The sequence below is a fragment of the Perca fluviatilis genome, chromosome 20 (genome assembly GCF_010015445.1).
Source record: "Perca fluviatilis chromosome 20, GENO_Pfluv_1.0, whole genome shotgun sequence".
Classification (NCBI taxonomy): Eukaryota; Metazoa; Chordata; class Actinopteri; order Perciformes; family Percidae; genus Perca; species Perca fluviatilis.
In genome coordinates, this window is record NC_053131.1 from 26,165,512 (window position 1) to 26,180,838 (window position 15,327).

Genomic DNA, 15,327 nt, shown 5'->3' on the forward strand with positions numbered 1-15,327 from the left:
GATGGCCCAAAGATAAACTTTTGAGAGCTATCAGAACCTATTATACAAAGTTAATGTTAAAGTTTTTTTTTTTAGAAGTGACATTTATTATTCATTGCAGGCCATGCAACTAAATCAGTTTTAATGAACACAAACAGATATTTTGCAAAACGTATAAATGGAGAAAGGTTTCACATTTACAGTTTCATGAAGTACAGGGCAAAGCCTCACGCTGCTAAACTTACACTGAACTATTTTATAAACACAGGGAGCTCTGGTGGAGTTTTTAAATACAAATTTAGGAAGTATTTAATTCAAATAATTTTAACTGATTTTAGACTTCTGAGTGAAAACTTCATCCACATCCCATTGATTGATGTATGCGTTCCGTCAATAGTAATGTCATAATTTCTGTTTAGTTAAGTCTGTCAGTGTTTGTTTCAACCAGGTCTTATGTCATGCTCAGTGCACAAGTGTGCGTGTGTGTGTGTGTGTGTGTGTGCGCATGTATGTGTGTGTGTGTGTGAGAGAGAGAGAGAGCATGCATGTGCTATGTTGCCTTTCATGTGTCAAAGACTTATCAATAGCCACTGCCTAATCACCACAGTATCTAGGTTAAATAGAGATCACCGCTGTATGTGTGTACACTTGTGTGTACACATGCAAACATACATAAATAACCACCTTGTGTGTGTATTATCCCTTGCAGAAAAATACCTGCACGCCACTGTCTAATCGCTTCATAATACCTAGGAGTGTGACTGATCTAAATATATACATCAAAAGCTACTTGTCACTTGTCACCGGCTACTGGGAAAGATGATGTGTGCGTGTGTGTGTAAATTATAAAAAGCTGTGTCACCCTGTGAATTCAGTGAAATGTTATGGTTTATTCATAAATACTCCTATTTAATGTGAATAATTAGCCATTTCATCAACTGACATCCCCCTAATTAATGGAGGGGAATTTTCGAACACTATTGGCAGTGTGGAACTGTGTTTTATTTAGATTAAATTTACTTTATGAAGCAGAATAAGGAAATAATAGCAGCTCTTCTATAGTGTTTTCCTTTAAAATTGTAAAATATGTAACACAGCGGTGTGATTTCATTTGAAAAGACATGTAATCAAACCCCATTGGCTGGGATTGAAAAGGGATTTTTAGTTAGTAAACTAGATAGAAAATGTTGTTTTGTTTCAACAAGGCGACCAATTGTTACCATCAGCTGTACTGACATGAGGCTGGTCCCCGAGAGATAAGAGAGTGGATCAAGTTTGAATTAGAAATGGAGCGTAGAATAATGCTGTGTGTATCTGCCTCTACAACTGGAGCTTAAAACTCAATCTGTCAACCTCAAAAGGCCACAATTGCCGAGACACTGTGTCTCTTAAAGCTAGTAACTGGATTCACCTGCTCTAAAAAGAAGCTAAAACACTGAATAAAATGTGACTGTTGTAAAGTTATGGAACAGTTATTTTCATGGTGCTTAAGTTGAAGATAGCTGCTGTAGCGTTACAACTGCCATGTTATGCAAAGAAGCTGAGTTTCAATTCTAAATCTGTGAGCCTTCTGCCATATGACTGCTATAACTGAAGCTGAACAGACGGCAAAGACTATTTAGTAGCAGGGAAGAGCTCTCCATGATCCTGAATGCACAGCTATTGCTTAGCACAGGGATGTCAGACAACTGAATGTGGCACTGAGGGCAGATAGCCTGCATGCTCTTATTCCATTCAGACAAATACAGAATAAGGTGTTCTCTGTCAATGTGGGGCCATCTCTCCACTATTTCCTAGTCTATATGTACAGGGAGTGATCCAGGCAAACCCGCTGTGAGATTGTAGCATATAGAAGCACCTGTGTACCTACAGTCCTCACAGTAAGTTAACATGAAAAACATGACGTTTGGTAATGCTAATTGTGAGAGGGCAACAATTGCCACTACGTACTGTAGTGTAATGACAGTCTGTTGCAAGCCACTTACTCTCTTTACTTTGTTAATAATAATTTCCACAATTTTGGAAAAATGTATCCATCAGAACCAGGCTACAGTTCAAGCAGGCTAGCTCTACTTTCATATCTCCAAGAAGGACGGCATTCTCTCTTCTGTAAATTAATTGGAACTTATGGCCTATATGGCCACAAATTCTGCACAATTTTTTGTTGTTTGTCAGTTGTCATAATGAATCTAAAGAATGAATATTTTCAAATTCTGATATGATCACTGACTGTTAGTGTTTGCGTTAAAGGGAAGTGTTATACATTCTATGTTCTGGCTTCTCGAACCTTCTTCTGGTGCATGGTTGTGGTCCTGTCTCCGCCTGGAATACAGTATATTGCAGTTTGGAGTTTAAATAGCTTAGACCAGTGTTTCTCAAATGGGGGTACATGTACCCCTAGGGGTACTTTGGAGGAATGTAGGGGGTACGTGAGATATTTAACAAAATGTTTAATAGTTACAAGGCTGTTGTCCAGAACATTGTTCCTCTTTATGTAGACTTTTTTTCCTAACAAAAATGTGACATTTGTGTCGCCTTCTTTGGACCTATTCTTGCCTTCCTTCCTTCTACTGTCCTTCTACTTTTTAGTAGAGGGACAGTTTCTCTAGTAAAAGTTTCTCACTTTTTTCAAAGTTATGTCACTGTTTTTAAAGTTTTTGATAGTATTTCTGACCTATTCTTGCCTCAGGCTACTTCTTTCCTTCTTTCTACCATCTTTTTTCCAAGGTTTTGTCTTTTTTCTTTTCTTTTTTTTTTTTACAGTTTTTGTCTCCTTTTCTCATTAGCATTTAAATGTTTTTTTCAGTTTCAAGGCTGTTGTTTAGTAAATCTATCGCTGACAGCGCTGCACTGTTCTTCTTTATATAGACCTTTTTTTGTACCAAAAATGATTAGCGCTGGTCAGGGGGTACTTTGTCTTAAAGAAACAATTCAAAAGACGTACATTATTGAAAAAAGTTTGAGAACCACTGGCTTAGACCACTGGTTAAGGCTATGTCCACAGAGGTCCATGGCCATCTGTCTTTGAAACTACTGAAGCATTCAGTTTTGCAGCCCAAATGCACCAGGAGGAGTCTGGAGACAGTTCGTGGGCCTTGTGGTGGATTCCTTGTTTGAGCTGTAGGGTTGGGTATCGTTTGGATTTTTACGATTCCGATGCTGAACCAGTACTTTTCCGATTCCTAAACCGATTCTTGAAAAACTGAAAAATGACATCAAATAAAGGCTCTTTTATAGTTTTTTTTATTAAAAAATGATTTAAATGTAACAATATATTAATGTTTAAAGTACTTAACGACAGAGGGAAAATAGTTCAGTCGACACATTAAGTGAAACCGAAATGAGGAACCGAAATTTGCAGTTCCATAGTGGAACCGGGTTTCAGTACCCAACCCTACTGAGCTGTTGATGTATAGAAAGAAGGGACACATGTGACTCAGGGACACACTAAGGTTGGTGGTCAGATCACACTTAAGCTGTGTGTCTGTCTCCTAGGCCTCATGGCATAATCAGTCCAGGCTGTTACAGTGGATCTACTGTAAATGTGCCTGCTACAAAGGTGCTTCTGGCATCTAAGACTGAGCTTGAGCAGTCCCCTACGGGCCATTGTGGTTGCCTTCAGGCGGTTATGGTTAGCCTTACACTTTTGGGAGAACAAAGGGAAAATTGGCAGGAGAAGTGCATTTGAGACAGTGATGCATCTCCAATTGGTGGTAGCAGATCCCTCCTGACATGGATAAAGCCTGCCCAGGGGTAGGCCAGGATATCAGTGTTCTGGAGCTATAAAAAAATACTTCTATACTTCTGCCATTAACTTACATACATTATCCATTATTTAAGTTAACAACGCTATGAAAGAACAAGTTAAATGTACTTGGCATTTTGACATTGTGTTAACCTAACTAAATTAAGTAAACACATTTTAAGTAAACTTTATATATATATATTTATTTATTTATTTCTAATAGCTAATAGTTTGAGGCAACCGGTAACCTACATTTTCTTAAGTAAGATCAACTTGTCAGGTTTAACTGACAGCTAAAAAAAAGCTTAAAGCCCTCGCCCAGTGTGGTGGACTCCAGGAAGTTACCTTTCTTCCCCTCGGAACAAACACTATGGTTCGTCAATGACCATGGGACATTGGTACCAGTGATATTTAATCTGTCAAATTGTCTAGCAAAAAATCGTAACCAAACACCTACAGTGATTCCTCGGCAGTGAAATGTTGCGGCAGTTTTCTTTCTCCTCATTATTATTCCTGGGCGACATAACGGCACTTTGCTGTTTCCAAAAAAAATAGTGTGATATCAACTCTAATTAACATTGAAAACTTGACATCTCATCTCTTGGCTCTTACCACCCACTGCATCGGTGTAGCTTGTTTATCAGATGACATAGTCATACTGCAAACAGATTGCGAAGAAATGTTGGAATTAATAGGTGAGTCAACACACATCGTAACAGAGCTCCTGCTTTGCAATACATAAAGAGGGATACTATGAGCCAAATGATAAAGATAATATTTTAAAGATGTTTACCTATTTAACCTTAATTTTACGGTTTAATAATTAAATACAATTTAAACTGCTTCTTATCATTATACTATAATGTATGTTTATCTGCTTTAATGTTAAGCATTACACCGCTGCTGCTGGTGAATGCTGACAAATAGTCTGTAAAGTAGAAGGCTTTTACAGAACACACACACACACACACACACACACAAGAGTGATTAAGAAGGCGTAGGCAGTACATTTCCTGTTGAGGGACTTGACAGCATATTTCTCTACTGAGTACAGCCATCTACGTCCATATTTGGACAACCGCAGTGCACTTCCTGTTTAATGTTCCACATACATCAGCAGTTAACAAAGGCATAATGGGACAGATGGATGAAGAGAGAAAAAAGACAAAGGGAGAATGAGGACAAATCAGGGATGCAGTGGAACAAAGACCCACCTAATCTCATTTTTAAATGTACGTCTGTCTGTGTGTTTATTCATTTGGTCATGTAAAGGTCACTTTTGTGTTCCCTATACATATATAATTCCTTTCCTCCCAGAACACACTAAAAGGCACACGTTGTGCCATTTCACCAGTTGACACACAGTACATAATGACTCTTTTCATCACCAACTGACTGACCAGTTGCCCTCCGGCTGGCACTACAGGTGAATAAAAGCACAGACCGCCAGACCCTGCGCCATAACACTTAACTCCTACTCCTTAAATGAATACATTTTATATGTCATTTAAATGATGACATTCAATATGGGTGTAATATAATAACTACGAATTAAGGTACAAAAATACTTTTTGCAGCCTCTGTTGTCTGCATGCTCTGAACCCCTCTACACTTCCGAGACGTGACCATATGCGACACAAGCGCTACTGCCTAAACAGACTGCCTGATCACTGCTCATCTTTTGTTAGGAGGGGCACGCTAAATACATCCAATGGGGTAGGGTAATTCAGAGGGCAGATTCAACGTAGATTCAACACACAACCATAATTCATGCATTAGTGAGAGCAAGAACGGCAGGCGAGTGTGTGACGTCAGTGCCTGAGTGGTAAAGCGAGGAGGGCGGCCGCCGGCGCGCGGTGTCGGACTTAGCAGGGCGGCTGTGTGAGAGAAAAGCAACAGGAAAAAAAGACAGCAAAGACGATGTAAAGTATAGACAGTAGGGCTGCACGATATGAGGAAAATATGCGATTGCGATTCTCTTGACTGATATTGCGATTGCGATATGATTCACGATATTGGAGGGAATGATCATTTTTGGATCATTATTCTCATTTTTTAAAATGATCATAGTGTGATTTATGCGAGACTCTATACCAAACAAAGATTTTTTCATTAGTCTGTAGGATATGATGTGTAGGATGGAACGTCTCCGCAGCACCACAATACCTAATTCAGAATGGTTTGACACATATTTTGCCTTTAACAAATATTGTGCCCCCCCCTGCGATTTGGATATTGCACTTGTCCATATTGCGATTTTGATAAAATTGCAATTAATTGTGCAGCCCTAGTTAACAGTAAACACCAAGCTTCTTAAGACACATTGACTACATCTCTCTGCATTGTGTATGTGTGCAGGAGCAGTCTAGGAGGCTGTGTGTGATCGTGTGCTGAGGGGTGACCCCTGGACATGGGTACAGATACAAACACGACCATTATCTACTCAGCTCTGGCCTACATCTCACACACTGGCAGTGTAGAAAAGCCTCTGGAATTGCTTTTCAGCCATTATGGTGCACTGCAGCTAAAATAAAAATAAAAACACTACAAATAATAAGCAAAATAGTATGCAGAATGCAAGGTAAAATGCAGCTTTAATAAGAGCAGAATGACCACAAAATGAACTCAGAAAACGCCAGTGTTATCCTTTAATCTCCACAAGAGAACATATCTCCACCGAAGATGTGAAAAATCCAGCTCTATGGACGGTATCTGTTAGGAATATGCTGGAGCATCTATTTTTACCACCGAAAAGACAGGGAGGAGAAGATTGCATCAAGGGGTAGAGACAAAGGGGAAGGTAGGTATACACACTCGATAAAAAAGCCAAGACATATAATGAAGAGACAGAAAAAGAAAGACAATGAAACCTTGTAATGTTAAACCATGGTGCTCAATTAAAAGTAGTGTAAACAGGCTGAAAGACAACGGAAAGAGATAAGATGTACGTAGAAGGAAGAAGAGGAGGAGAAACGGCGAGGAGAAAACAAAAGTGTGCAAAACAAAGACTTAAGGTATGAAAAAGCGGCAGACATGTTGGTAGAGACGCATTTAGCTTTAGGGAAGGAAGAATAGCATCTGCAAGCTGTCTGACTGAATACATCGGTTTTAAAAGGGAAATGAGGGCAGCTGTGGGAACACAAATGTGGAGAGTTTGGTGTGCATTAATGAAACGGCTAAATTAAAAAGCACAACAGGGAGTATATCCAACACATTCCTCTTATGGCTGAGTAATACAAATTCACCCAAAGCAATGTGTCTGTGTATTCAGCAAACATCCAAAATACTCGTACAGCACACAAAAACATTAGCGTGTACCAGCTGCAGCTGAGTCACTTAAGGTTGCAACGCTGATAAAGATGGATATTAGGGCTGAATGAGGAACAAGTCTACTTGCAGTTTTTCTGCCAGATATTGTGAATACGATTTGATTTGCGTTTTTTTTTTTTTTTTTTAGCTGAAGTTCAATATTCAATGTGTAACAGATAAACATGTAATGGAGCATTATAACATGAGACACCATCAAAACTGCTCTAAATGTTTATGCAAGGATGAGAATAGAGAGAATAAATATGAATTGACAGCAATACGTGTTTTTCTTTTAATGACCATGGGACATTGAACTGTCAAACACACAACATTCATCACAGATGCTAAAGTTATAATAATAATAAAAATAATTACAATAAAATAAATATTAGTAGTTTCCTGTAAACTGAAATTTCTGATATGTCTCAGTTCAATAGCAGCATCTTCATATGGGACCTTCTACAATCATGTTAAATAAATTAGTAGAAAATAAATGAAAAATCCACTGAAAATAGGACATGTCTGTGGTATGTGACATTATTCCAGTATTCATCTTATGAAAAAACGGTAAATATAATAATAAAAAGAGGAATAAAAAATGTTAACTATTGCATATTCAATTAATCGCGGTCTTCACGATTATGTAAATGGATTCTTTCAAGTCTCGATTTCGATTTGAAAACGATTAATCTTTCCAGACCTAATAGATATGCATGTACTCGCATCATCACCAGCAGCATATTGTCAGACAGGTGGAGAAAACAGAGAAGACAAAGTGATGGATGTGACGCAGAGAGAAGCAGAGGGAAGTAAAGTTGGAATGTTAGAGACAGAAATAGAAAGACAGATGGAGGCTGAGAAGAAGGAAGAAGAAGCAGAGGTGACTGGGGAGATAAGATAAACTTTGACGAAGTCTTTCTTTGAAATGTGCTGGCTCATAGACAGTAAAGAGTTCAACATGTAATCTCTATAAACCTCACAGACTCTGTGGGGGAACTGTATTCTGAATCATACAAGTTACAAGAGTGCACTATATAGTTGAGTTCTGCTGGTAAAATAAACACAAATACTGTGTTTACATTTTGTCTTTCTGCCAGGGTTTTCCCTGCCATACGGGTTTTTGCATCATTTCAACTGTATATGTGTATATATATATATATATATATATATATATATATGTGTATATATATATATATATAGCAGTGATTGAATTGAATTACAGTTCCGCTGATTACATTTTTTGCCTTTCTTTGCTCACATATATTTCTAAACTAATAATTGCCATACAGTGAATCATACATTTTGAAAAGGATGTCTAGCTCTTTACACATCCATGAATCTAGTTTGTACCATTACAACATAACCTACTGTATTTTGCCATTACCAAACACTATATCCACAGTATTCTACAAATGAACTCACTCAGGCAGAGAGTGTAATTTCACCTGCTATTCAATACATAAAAAAAATCAGAGGGCAGCAGGAATTATCATAAGTGCAGGGATGGGTGTAATCACAATTAAAAGTAGAATACTGTATTCTTCGAAGACAATGTCAATTATGATGGATAATATCACCTCGCAAGTTGTGGGATATAAAAAGGCCAATTTAATACATAGCAATATATAACTGATATAAAATCAGTTAACAACTCAATTAGATTACATCATAGATTAACTTTTGACTTTAACCTTAACTTAAACTCAAAACATGCATCTGTTGAGGGTAATTATATAATTTAGTTGAATTAACTCATCTGCTTCTCTGCATCTATGTTTATGTAATTATGCTCCCCTTCACTGTTTGATTTCTGTACACATTTTGTCTAAATTTAACTGGCAGTACTGGAGTAATTACATTTTCTGTAACCTTTTGTAACTCAACATGTCTTCACGAGCATGACAACCACAGAGTGAAAACAGAACCAGCCTCTGTCTGTGTCCCTATCCTCACTGTCTCTGTCCATTTTTGTCATGCATCACTGGTTTCTAGCCAGGCTGTGGGCTTTTAGTATAAAATAAACAAGTATGGCTACCCTCACATCCTGTTTTACACACTCCATTTCCTGCGCTGCCTACGGTGAGAGGAAAACAGAGAGATGGAGAGAACAGCCGAGAATTTTAGAGAGGAAGTCAGAAACAATATGACTTTGTGCGATGTGATGAGGTAGTCATAGAGACAGAAACTCACTTACAATATAAAAGATAACTAAATCCTGAAGGGCATTCTTTGTGAAATACTACTGGATTTCAATTAAATAAACAAGAAGAAACTGCCCTAATACAGAAGAAACAAGACGAAAATGAGCAGCGGTGTCTGTTTAAGTTTGTTTGTCTAATTTTTAGTGTTCTAGGATCAGTAAATCTTTTTTAAAAATTCTAAGAAGTCCAAAAAAATAAAAGACACTTTTCAGGGTGACCTTGATAATGAGTTAGTTTTTGCTACTGGCAAATCAGCATCTACCTACTTATACATATCCGGATTCCCTGTATGGAGTCCTTCCTAGAGAATGTGCCATGTACTTTATGGCTGAAGGGGCTTATGAAAGGTTTTTGAGAGAAAAAAGCTATTTTCTTTCCAGTATAAATAGTCTATTAAAATGTGTATTGGTGTTGGACATGGCTGAGTTGCCATGTTTTTCATGTCTTGTATTTTATTTATTTTTTTATCTTCTGATGTCTTGTTTTTTCTTATCATTTTAAGTTTTAGCAAATGTACTGTAACTATTCTGCACCAACTCTTTAAAAAAAAATACTGTGACATTGGTTTAAATAGACTATTTTGTTTCTTAGCTGCCTGGTCAACTGTACAATGTCATTAAACAATGTTAAAAGTCTAACATTTAACTTATGCGCAAATCACGAGTGAACTGTTTTTATATATATATATATTTTAGTTTCAAGTAATTTTCTTATAATGCATCGCACACATCTAATGCCATATCAAATTGCATCTGTATTCTTTTGTGCATCTTATATGCGGTATCTGTGTCATGCTGGGAGTGGTGTGTAAGCGTGTCTGCTGCTGCTGACCAAGGGAAAACAATGAGAAAGAAAATAGCCCTTTGGAAGTGTTCAGCATGACTAACAACTGCACATAAACCCAAAAGAGGTAGAGAGAGTTTTAAGCATGACTAACTGAATACCTTGGGGTGTGTGTCTTAAGTATTTGCATTTCCTCTCATGTATGAATTATCTTCTTCCCCTTGCTTTCTTCCCTTTTACCTCTCCTCTCCAGAGAGCAGGGGTGACTGCTCTCCCCACCCTTCCTCACACCTGTTACCCCACAGGGCCAGAGGCAAAGCAGGGGGAAAAGGTTAGCTTGGTGACTAAGGCCTGGCTGGCCCTCGGCAGGTCTCAGCTGCCAAACTCCCCGGAGGGATCCAGGCATGCTTTCAACTGTCTGGGAGAGAGAGCAAACACTCTCACATACACACACACACACACACACACACACACACACACACACACACACACACACACACACAGAGCCTGGTAAGATTATCATCCGCGCACACACACACACACACACACACACACACACACACACACACACACACACACACACGAACACACAAACAAACAAATGGAGGAAAGCAGGAGATGAGAGAGGATTCAAGAGGAGAAGAAAGATAAGATGTGATCAAGAAATATGAAAATGAGGGGAAACAAAATACAGGAATGAAGATATGAAGCGAAGAAATGTGGGACTTCGATTTTATATTTTAAGGAACAAAAGGCGAGCGCAAAATGAAAAATAAATATGGTAGGTGGAAGGAAGAAGGGGAGAAACAGGAGAATCAGAGAGGGAAAATATAAAAAAAAAGGATTAGAGGAAAGAGAAGAAAGTGATGGTTCTCTGGAAGATTTGAAATAGTGAAGAAGGGGCGAAAGAGAAAAGAGAGAGAAATTGTGAGTTAATCTGCACCTTATAGGGCCAACTGTGAAGAGGGTGATGGAAAGGTCAAACCCATCCAACCACTCTTTCATTCATCTACTTCCACTTCACGTACTCTTTGCCGACATCCGTCAATCCATTCTGAACTCCTTGTACTTTCAGTCATTCATTCATCCCTCTCTCCATCTTGTCCCTTTTGATCCGTTCTCCCTTTCCTCCATCCATCCATCCAGGCCTCCATTCATCAAAGTGAGTAAGGGACAGAGGGAGACTTGACTTTGATCTGTTTTGCTGAGCAGTTAAGGGCTTCAGCACACACACACACACACACACACACACACACACACACACACACACACACACACACACACACACACACACACACACACACACACACAGACAAGGGTGATCCAGCTCTAAAGAGAGCATTAATTAAAGTTGCTCTCAGAAGCTGGAGGGTTGCGGGTTGAATCCCCCCATTGGCGTATAGGCCTCTGAGTGAACTCCAAAGCATTTATATGTGTGGCACTTTGTTCATTAAAAAAAGATAAAACAAACAGAGGCTGCTGTTTGATCTCTCATCTCTCTCCTGTCTGTCTCTGCATCTCTCACTCCCTCTCTACTCTCTCTCCCTTAAGCAACCTGAGCCCTCTCTAACCCTCAGTGTGTCTGCACATTCACAAGGAAGGATGATTGAAAGGTGCTGAAAAGAAAGAGAAGACAGGTGGACAGAAACACAAACACGCACCCACCCACTTACCCACCCACACACACAGACACACACACACACACACACACACACACACACACATATATATGTGAAAATCACTTTCCAAAATTAACTCTGACACAAATGCATGCATTCGTCCAACCCATGAGCCCTGGCTAATGTGATGTGAGAATCTTCCACCTCTAGCTATGATTATGTCTAAGCAGACACCGGTTATATGCATACGTGTGAGATTTGTGATGGTCACAGTGGAATTCGCATGTGCCTGAGGTGATGTTACAATGTATAGCCCACACACACATACACATACTGTGTATCTCATCCTCCATTTCTGCTTGAATTAACCCACTGGGGTACGTAGTGCTAAGGTTGAAAAGATACAAAGATTACAGATTAAGTAATAATTCACATTTCACATTAATAGATAGATAGATAGATAGATAGATAGATAGATAGATAGATAGATAGATAGATAGATAGATAGATAGATAGATAGATAGAGAGATAAATCTAAGTCTGCAGCTGTCCGTCTCCACCACATCCACCTGTGAGCACTGTCCAGCAGAGAGCCATGAATTTAGCAGAAAAAAATGCTTTAAACACAACTGGCTATTGCAAAGTTAGCACGAGCCAGTAGGGGTGCACGTTTCAAAAAACAATGTCACGATTCGATTCAATATCGATTTTTAGGCTCAAGATTCGATTCAAAATCGATTTTCGATTAAAAAATGATTCACAGTATGTAAATGTAGTTCCTTTTCCCATGTGATTGCAGTAGAAATACAATTTAAAAGAAAAGAAACTTATAAACTGATATTACTTTATATGTCTTCATACAAAAATAAATCCTTTTGCAGCTAAAAACTGCACCAAGCTTTGGCCAGCTTTCAAATACATTTAATTCACGTATAAAATAAAACTGTTAAATTAAAAGAGCTTTTCGTTCAGAGTTCGGTGGGAGTTTAGAGCATTGAAAGAGAGCGCTTTGGTTTACTGGCATGTTAGGTACTTTAGGTTGTTGTTCGTCCACGTCTTTAATGTTAATCTCTGGGTGATGGCGTACCATGTGAGTTCTCAAGTTTGTGGTGTTTCCAAAATACTTAACTTTCGCTTTGCAAAGCCTGCATATAGCATGATTCCAATCAAGTTCCGTCTTCCCCTCGAGGTTATAAAAGCTGAAATGTGCCCAAACTCTCGCCTTCAATGAGGATGGAGCAGGTTGAATAATTCTTTCTGTGAGGTTTGCCATTGTTAAGGCCGACTAAACTATTTCTGATGCACTCGTTCTTCTTTTGATTATAACAAGTGCCCAGGTGTCAGTGTGAATTTGACGCAGCGCCATCTATGGGAATGGCGAGCTAAACTCATTTCAGGACAATAGTATACAAAACGAAAAACAAAATAAATAAAAAAATAAAATAAAACGGTACAGGTGTGATACGAATGTGAATCGATTTTGTTGCACACCCCTACTAGCCTGTTAACTAGCGGTTAAGGAATATATTGTATAGCCTTTTTTGTCAACCCTTTTTAAATCACTTTTTTTATAATATAGTTTTTTGGCTGTTTAACTGATAGTATGAATCGGTCAAAAATAGTATTGTCGGTTAACACTTAAACGGTTAATTATTGACATCCCTAAGTTTTGACTCTCTCTTCATTTGCCCACCCAGTACATTCTAATCCCCCCCTCTCTCTCCCCACTTTCTCCCCCTTCCCTTCCTCCTGCCTCTTTCTAGCTGAGTTCAGCAGTCAGCTACATCCCAAAGGGATGTATCGAGGATAGAAGTGTAGATCTAACAGCCAGGTAAAGAAAGGAAAAGGGAGAACAGGCTAGGGAAAAGAGAGAGAGAGAGAGAGAGAGAGAGAGAGAGAGAGAGAGAGAGAGAGAGAGAGCAGATCAGCAGCAGAGTCTCAGGGGGTAAGAGGGTTAGAGGTGGATTCCTGGCAGAGAAAGCCTATATGAAGATGACACGCTACCATACTCCCGCCTGGAGAACATTAGTGAGGAGATAAGAGATGATGAGAAAGGAAGGGTGGAAGAAAAAAGTAGGTGAGAATGAGACACATGTGAAGATGTCTTAATAAAAAGGAAGAGCCATCATGCCATTGGTCCGACCTCAAGCCTGTCTGGTTCTTACTAAAGTGGGCCAGCTTGATATCCACAGCAGAGCCTGACACAACCTGGGTTTCAATGACATGTCCAGCCTGGTTTCCACTACAGGGCAAAACACGGTTAGTCCAATTTCCACGGCAAACTCACAGAGGACTAAATAACACTAGTCAGGTTTCCACTACACTAAAGCCTGATTCACACGGGACGATTTTAAAATTGTCGGCCGATTTCCCATTTCTCCAACCCTCCAGAGACCCCACACGCGGGCGCCGTAAAAATCACGGGTCTAACAGTTTTGGTGCAGTTACAATGTTGTACACTACGGCAAAATCAACACATCACACACGAACCGATTTGACTCCCGAGCATTCCCAGGTGAGACGGGAAATCTCGCAAAATCCCAATGAGATCATACGTGACTTCAGAGTAAACAATCATGGCGGACTTGTATAACGCTACTGTCTATGAGAGGATGCAGTGGCGATAGTTTGTAGTTAGTTTTTAACAAAAATGTTATCAAAAGAAAAGGCGATGGTCAAAGAAGTGGAGACAACGCGAGCATGGACTATACTTGCTACATCATGATATGGAGGTGAGTTGTTGTTTTTTCTCATAGAAATGTCGTTACGTACTACACAGATTACTAACCGTTGAAATAAACGTTTGTATATACGTTTCCATGTACTCTGGTGTACTGCAGTTGTGGATGTAGTTATTGTTTGTCCCCGGGGGACACCACACACGAGGAAAAATCGGGCCAAAAAAATCAAACATGTTGGATATCCCCGATTTGAGATCGGAGCGGTCCCGACGTCCTTCCGAGCAGACGAGAGCAGTAAGAACACACAACACACGGCAGGAATATCTGATCAGATTATTTTACGATAATCGGAGCATCCTTAAGATTGTCGGAAGGGGTGAATCAGGGCTAAAATCGGCCTAATTATCCTGCCGTGTGAACTAGGCTTAACTACAAACTAAGCTAGCCTGTCACCCAGGTGACAAATCAAAAATCTGCTGCTTTGACCCAGATGTAGCCTGTCTTCCTTGACTACTGTGAATCAGACTCTGCTAAACAGCGTCAGAGCCCAGGTTCTGCTACCAAGAAAAAGAGGCTAGTCTGTCCTCCATTACCGTAAATCTCAGTATGGAAGAGTTTAGTCCCAGGAGGAACAAACTTTTATAACAAGCCTCCACAGCACAAGTGTAGCATAAGAACTGGAAACAGATGCGAAGCAGCTAGCATTAGCGTACAGACTTGAGAGTGGTATCAATCTTCTAATCTAACTCTCAGTGAGAAAGCAAATCAGTGTCAAACTACACACCTTCAGGTAACTCCATTAAAAATCCCACCCAAAAAAGTACCTTACCTTCAGAGATGTAAAAGCGGATAACACTCTTCTTCAGGATTCACATGTTATCACGGCTATAACATCATGGATGAGGGTAAACGTCCAAAATCTTCTTTCTGGTTTCACTCACTATAGAACAGGAAACAGAGGAAAAATAGGTATTCAATATATGATTCAGAAATAAATAATTAATAAAAAA

At 39.2% G+C, this 15,327-nt stretch overlaps 1 protein-coding gene across 3 annotated transcripts in view; it reads right to left on the bottom strand.

Moving 5' to 3' along the window:
* The window catches only part of lrfn5a (leucine rich repeat and fibronectin type III domain containing 5a), a 128,992-nt gene that overhangs the window by 57,824 nt on the left and 55,841 nt on the right, over nt 1-15,327 (bottom strand). For all 3 annotated transcript variants that reach the window (XM_039786772.1, XM_039786770.1, XM_039786771.1), the window contains one exon: nt 15,147-15,257. The gene's annotated coding sequence lies outside the window, so the exon portion shown is untranslated. The remainder of the gene's footprint in view (nt 1-15,146; nt 15,258-15,327) is intronic.